Source organism: Clarias gariepinus, chromosome 12, assembly GCF_024256425.1.
Source record: "Clarias gariepinus isolate MV-2021 ecotype Netherlands chromosome 12, CGAR_prim_01v2, whole genome shotgun sequence".
In the NCBI taxonomy this organism is placed as follows: domain Eukaryota; kingdom Metazoa; phylum Chordata; class Actinopteri; order Siluriformes; family Clariidae; genus Clarias; species Clarias gariepinus.
This window is the reverse complement of record NC_071111.1, coordinates 20309047-20316125: the sequence shown is the minus strand read 5'-3', so window position 1 is coordinate 20316125 and position 7079 is coordinate 20309047.

The window sequence follows — 7079 nt, the reverse complement described above, 5'->3', positions numbered from 1 at the left end:
CCTAGCACACACTGAAACGGCGTCATGCCGGTTGCGGAGTGACGTAGTGAATTCTGCGCATATTCCGCCCAGATTAAACAGTCTGCCCATTCATGCTGTCGACTACTGCAGTATGCTCGGAGGAACCTTCCAAGTTCCTGGACAGTCCGCTTTGCCTGCCCATTAGACTCGGGGTGATAACCTGACGTTAGGCTAACAGTGGTTCCCAATTTCTGGAAAAAAGCTTTCCAGACTTTCGCGATGATTGGGGACCACGATCAGAAACAATATCCTCCGGGATACCGTAGTAACGAAACACTGTCTCGAATAGGGTTTCTGCCACCTGGAGGGCTGATGGGAGAGAGCTAAACGGAAGAAAACGACTTCCTTTAGAAAAGCGATCCACCACTACGAGAATTGTCGTGTACCCTTTTGACACCGGCAGATCCGTCACAAAGTCCACTGCGATGTGGGACCACGGTCTGTGCGGCGTGGGCAGGGGCATTAATTTTCCAACTGGCAACCAGCGGGGACTCTTGGTTGCGGCGCAGACTGCACAAGACAAAACTACTGTTTTCACAGTTTCCCGCAGTTTTGGCCACCAGAACTTTGGTTTTAGCAGGTGGATGGTGCGTGACCCGCCGGGGTGGCCAGATGATAGACTAGTGTGCGCCTCGATCGTCACTCGTTCACGTAATGGCTCCGGAACGTATGTTCGATTCGGAGGACAGCCTTGAGGCACGGGATGGGACCGTGTCATTTGGGCTATCTCCGAATCGATGTCCCATACGATCGGAGCCACCACGAGTGTCGCGGGCAGAATGGTTTCCGGATTGGGGTTTCGATCCGGCGTCGGATAATAGCAGGATAACGCGTCCGCTTTCTTATTACGGGGCGATAAGTAATAATAAATTGGAAACACGTGAAAAACAGCGCCCATTGGGCTTGGCGAGAGTTTAGTCTCCTTGCTTGTTGAATGAACTCGAGGTTACGATGGTCAGTGAGTACAGTAAAGGGGTGTTTAGCTCCCTCCAACCAATGCCGCCACTCCTCTAACGCCGCCTTTACTGCTAGCAGTTCACGATTACCAATATCATAATTGCGTTCGGCTGGATTTAGTTTTCGTGAAAAGAAAGCACAGGGGTGGAGTTTTTCTGGGTTGCCGTGGCGTTGTGACAGCACCGTTCCCAGTCCCACCTCCGACGCATCGACCTCTACTAAGAAGGGCTTATCTGGGTCGGGTAGCTTTAATATAGGCGCAGAAGTGAAAGCTGTTTTGAGCCGCTGGAAGGCTGCGCGTGCCTCCAGCGGGAACTCGCGCAGCCGCTGTGGTTTCCCCCTTAACAAGCTTGTGAGCGGCGCTGCCACCGTGCTAAAGCCCCGAATAAATCGCCGATAGAAGTTGGCGAACCCAAGAAAACTCTGTAGCGCCTTAACTGACTTGGGTTCCGGCCATTGTTGCACTGCCTGGACCTTGGCTGCCTCCATCTCGACCCCCTGTGGTCCTATGCGATAGCCCAGAAATGCAATCTCCTTTTGATGGAAATCACATTTCTCTGCCTTCGCATAGAGCCCATGTTCGCGCAGCCGACGAAGGACGGCTGTTACATGACGGACGTGCTCGGCATATGACCGCGAGTACACCAAGATATCATCTAAGTATACTATGACATAACGGTTTAACATATGTCGAAACACGTCATTCATGAACCCCTGAAACACCGCAGGTGCGTTTACCAGTCCATATGCCATTACATTGTATTGGTAATGCCCAGATGTCGTGCTAAACGCAGTCTTCCATTCATCGCCCTTACGAACACGAACGAGATTGTAAGCGCTGTGGAGGTCGAGTTTTGTAAAGATAGAGGCGCCGCGGAGCTGGTCGATAGCGGCCGGTACCAGGGGCAGTGGGTGCTTGTACTTTACTGTTACTGTATTTAGACCACGATAATCAATACATGGCCTAAGCCCCCTCCCTTTCTTTTCAATAAAAAAAAATCCGGCCGAAGCTGGAGACGTGGACCTGCTGATGAGCCCCTGCTGGAGAGCCTCACTCACGTATTCCTCCATGGCACGGGTTTCGACCACGGACAATGGATAAATGCGCGAGCAAGGTGGTGTTTTCCCCGGCAGGAGCTCAATCGCGCAGTCCCACGGACGGTGGGGGGGAAGTCGTGCTGCGGCTCTAACACTAAATACATCTTGAAATGTTTGGTACTCCGATGGCACAGTGACCGATGTTTGGGCGCTTGGACTTTCTATGGTTGTTGTTTGGACCGTCAAAGCTGATGGTGTAGGATTATGATAACTGAGCCAGGGGAGGCCCAGCACGACAGACTGGTCCACCTGAGGTAGCACAAAAAATTTTAGCTCCTCGGTATGACCGGGGAAAGTTAAACGTAGGGGCACGGACAAGTTCAACAGGCGACTGTATTAATTTTCGGCCATCTAGAGCTTCGACTGAGATCGGGTATGGAAGCTTCGACACTGGAGCTTTTAGCTCGGAAAGAAGTGCTGATGAGATGAAGTTACCAGCCGATCCAGAATCTATTAGTGGAAAAACAGACACAGTGTGATTATGATAAGACAAACTGACATGTAAACAGAAGGAGTGATGAGTGCGAGGAGGTGTGTGTGTGGTTACATTCAACAAGGGACTGTTGCTGACTCTGTGTGCTCCCCCCCCACAATACAGACACAATCCTGCGGAGATCCGTCTTCGTCTCTCTTGGACCGAGAGGTGTGACGTGCCTATCTCCATGGGCTCCGGATGGCTGCTTTCGCGCGGTTCGCTGGGGGGTTTGCTGAGGCTGTCGCGGCGGCTGTGGTCAGTCGTCCCGCGGAACTCCTAGCGGGGAGAAGTCGTCGTTGACCGCGGAGGTGCTGGTCCAGCTTGATGGCCAGGCTGATACAGTCGTTTAGGGACAAGCCGGTGTCGCGACAAGATAGTTCCAGTTGGAGCTCGGGTTCCAACCCGTCTCTGAACCTGGCCAACAAGCTCTTGTCACACCAGCCACTCTCCGCGGCTAGAATGCGGAACTTCACCGCGTAGTCCGCGACCGTCTGACTACCTTGCTTCAGCCTCAGCAGTTGTTGCTCCCCCGATTTTCCGTGGTCGGCATGATCAAACACCGCGCGAAAGGCTTCAAGGAACTGCTCATAATCCGCCATCACGGTCCCGCCGGCGCTCCACACTGCTGCCGCCCAGTCCATCGCTGGGCCTGTGAGCTGCTGGGTGATGAAACTGATTTTCTTTCTGTCCGCGAGCTTCGGATAATCGGCCAGGTAGAGCTCACAGGCCAGGGGGAAGCGCTTACATCCCTGGGGATTCCCCGCATACCTTTCCGCTGGGGCGGCGCGTGGTGGAGAGTGTGCGGAGCGCGGCCGAGAGGCGGGGGCGTGGTTCCATCGGAGTGAGAGCCGTTCCACGCTGCGTGCCATGTCGCAAACCGCCCGTGCCAAGGCGTCAATCTGCCCTTGCTGCCGGACAATATAATCCAGCGTGGGTGTCTCCTCTTCCGGCAGGGGCATCCCTGCTGCGTCTTTGAAGGTCTGTTCATCTGTCATGGCGGAGATAGGACAGACGCAAATGCAGGGTTCCAAGAGAAATATATTTATTTATCTCTTTAAAAAAAAACTTAACAAAAGCAAGAAAACAAACTAAGGTTCAGCCCGATCTGTCGCAGCTTCCCTCACTGGGTCTGCAGGCGGGCCGTAACTCTCCACAATCTTTAACTATTCCGGCTGCTCCGGACCCCGTCCTGCAGACACCGTTACTCCTGGGGGAAGGGGACAGATTCATCAGCATTCACACAGTCACTAACATGAAAGACACAGGTGCACAACGGTGAACAGACAAAGGGCTACGGGCTCGGCTGGTATATATAGAGACACACAGGGGTAGACACAGGTGAACTTGGTCTTGTGCTAATACAGATACAGGGGGACAAGTACACACGTAGACACACTAGGGGGTGACAAAGCTACGGCTAGTAATCCGGAGACCCAAATCTCCTTCCCCCGAACTGAGGTGGTACCGATGTTACACATATACACTACCACTCAAAAGTTTGGGATCACTTACAAATTTCTTTGCTTTTGTGTAGTGATTTATTATTAACTTCTACTTTTAATTAATTATTTCTACATTCTACAACAATACTGGGGATGTCAAAACCATGATATAACATATAGAATTGGGTAATTAAATAACAACAACAACAAAAACAGCCAGTTGTTATTTTAAGACACAGATGTCAGTTTTTTGGAGTAATTCTTGAAAGAACCGTATTGTCAAGTGCATTTGCAAAACCCATCAAGCACCATGATGAAACTGGCTCTCATGAAGAACATCCTAGGCAGGACCAAAACTTACCTCTGCTGCAAAGGAGATACTCATTTAAAGTCTAAAAAATCACCAATTAACAGGTTAGAGCATTTATGAAACCTTTACAGATCATGAGTAGCAAACACATCTCAACATTTACTGTGCAAATGAGATTATTGCATATTTTGGACGCCTTTACAATGTAGAAAGAAAAAAAATCGATTAAGAAAACTTTTGAGCAGTAGTGTATAGGGCTCAGGATTGTACAGAATAGAGTGACATCATTATAAAATAGGCAATATGATGAACTGAATTTTATTAAATTTTAACTATACAAGCATGACTAAGCCAAAAATAAAAAATAATGGATCACGTAGGTAAAGATCCTTTAACGAGCACAGATACACATTTGTTTATGATCACTTTACAGCATCTGTGCTATTCTACACTCAAACACATCACATATGTTCACACATACACACACACACACACAAACACTCATATCACACTTACATCTCTCTCTCACACACAAAGACACACACACACATGCATGCATTAACACACTTATACATTTAATCCAGCAACCATTTAAACCGTAATTTAAACGATCCCTTCGACAGGTTTGTTGATTGACCTTTCCAATATATATTTCATTCAAATAAGATATCTGAAAACTCAAAAAAGGGAAAAAGCAAAGTTACTGTTTTTGATCTCAATTTTTAAGTTGTATTGAAAAATAAGACCAAGTGTTACCCAAAACTGTTAAGGAAACCCAAGGAATTACAAAAGGAATATGGTCTTCTGTCTGTTTTGCAGTGATAACCAAAGAAATGTGTCAGGAAAAGGACTTTAGGACAAATTACAGTTTTTTTCAATTGCTTAGACACTAAAATTAAAACTTTCTCACAATTAACAAATCCTTATACTCAAGGAGCAAAACACCAGCCTAGATTTGCACAACTGTAAACACATTTTCAGCCTCACACTTTTTGCGAAACATAACACACAGTAATTTGCAAAACACTAAACACACTTAACATACCTTACACACAAAAATCTATCATGAAGTCACTTCCTTGCAATACCAAAGCACTGACTGTCAAATTACCGCACCGTCCAACCAATTGGTTCAACACAGTCATCAGGTGTGCAAACACTTGTTTGCTTAATTGTAGACACACCAGTCAGGTGTTTAAGCACTATAAAAAGGCAACAGGCAAATTCACCTGTCTTCAACAAAAAATGGACAGTGTCGGAAGAAGAGGAAGAGTACGGATGAGAGGGGGAATTCGGAGAGAACAAGGTGGAGGAAGAGGCCAAGGTAGGGGAAGAGGAAGAGGGAGAGGAAGACCTAGAGGAGGGGAAGAACATGCACAAAGAAGAAGACAACCAAATCTGTGTAACGAAATTCGTGCTACAATTGTAGACGATGTAATAAACCACGGACTAACACTGAGGGAGGCTGGACTTAGAGTACAGCCTAACCTATGCAGGAACACAGTGGCATCAATAGTTCGGACATTTCGTCAAGAGCACAGGTGAGAAACTTATCTTCTGTCAACAGAAAATCCATAGCTTACTGCATGTACTATATCAACCATTTTGGTATGTATTCATGTTTCATTTCACAGTAAGCTACATGTATTTTGTTTGCCCAACATAGGATTGAACGTCAAAAACACCAAGGAGGGAGGTGCCCTATATTCACACAGGAGCAAGAAAGAGAGATCATAAACCTCGTTTAAGCCAATAATGCAATCAGACTTCAAAAAATTCAAGCCCATATTGTCAATGATCACCAAATTTGTAATAATGTCCTACAGGTCTCTGTCAACAATAGGCCGTATCCTTAAAAAACATCAAGTTGTGATGAACAATTGTATAAAGTGCCATTTGAAAGAAATTCAGACAGGGTGAAAGTCTTGCGGCATGAATATGTGGTGGTATGTTTTGTTCACTGACTGTAGTATTGTGTACTGCACACATAACCTTTTTACAGTACATGTAATTTTACTGTATAGCAGACCTACAGTATATTGAAAATATCACATATATTGCAATGTGATATTTTGCTGTATTTCAGAGGGTTTTGCGAATGGATGCGAAAGAAGTCCTGCATGAGTTTATATACATTGATGAAGCTGGATTTAACCTGACAACAGGGAGAAGAAGGGGAAGAAACATCCTTGGCCACAGGGCTGTTGTCAATGTACCAGGGCACACTTGGGTGGGGGTAACAATACCCTTTGTTCTGCCATTACACAGAATGGGGTCCTTCCCCGCCATGCAAGTCCTTACAACACTGACCTCATTCTTACATTTTTAGACCGATTACACAACATTTTCACAGCAGCAAACCAAAGGGACCAGAAGCAATACATTGTGGCTTTCCATCGTTTCGCCCAGGTCCAAAACTGCTTTCATCAACACCCACAATTTACAGTTCACTACCTTCCACCATACTCCCCCTTCTTAAACCCCATCGGAGAGTTCTTTTCAGCATGGTGGTGGAAGGTTTATGATCTCCGGCCCTATGTCCAGATGGCCCTCATTCAAGCTATGGAGGAAGCATGTGATCAAATTGAAGCAGCATCCATACAAGGGGGGATTCGTCACTCCAAAAGATTCTTTTCACGTTGCCTTGCAAATGAAAATATAGCCTGTGATGTTGACGAGGCCCTGTGGCCAGATCCAGCTAGGCGGAAAGATGTTTTTTTTATTTTTTTTTTTTATTCCGTACTGAACTGGATATGTAATTTGTTACAGTATTATT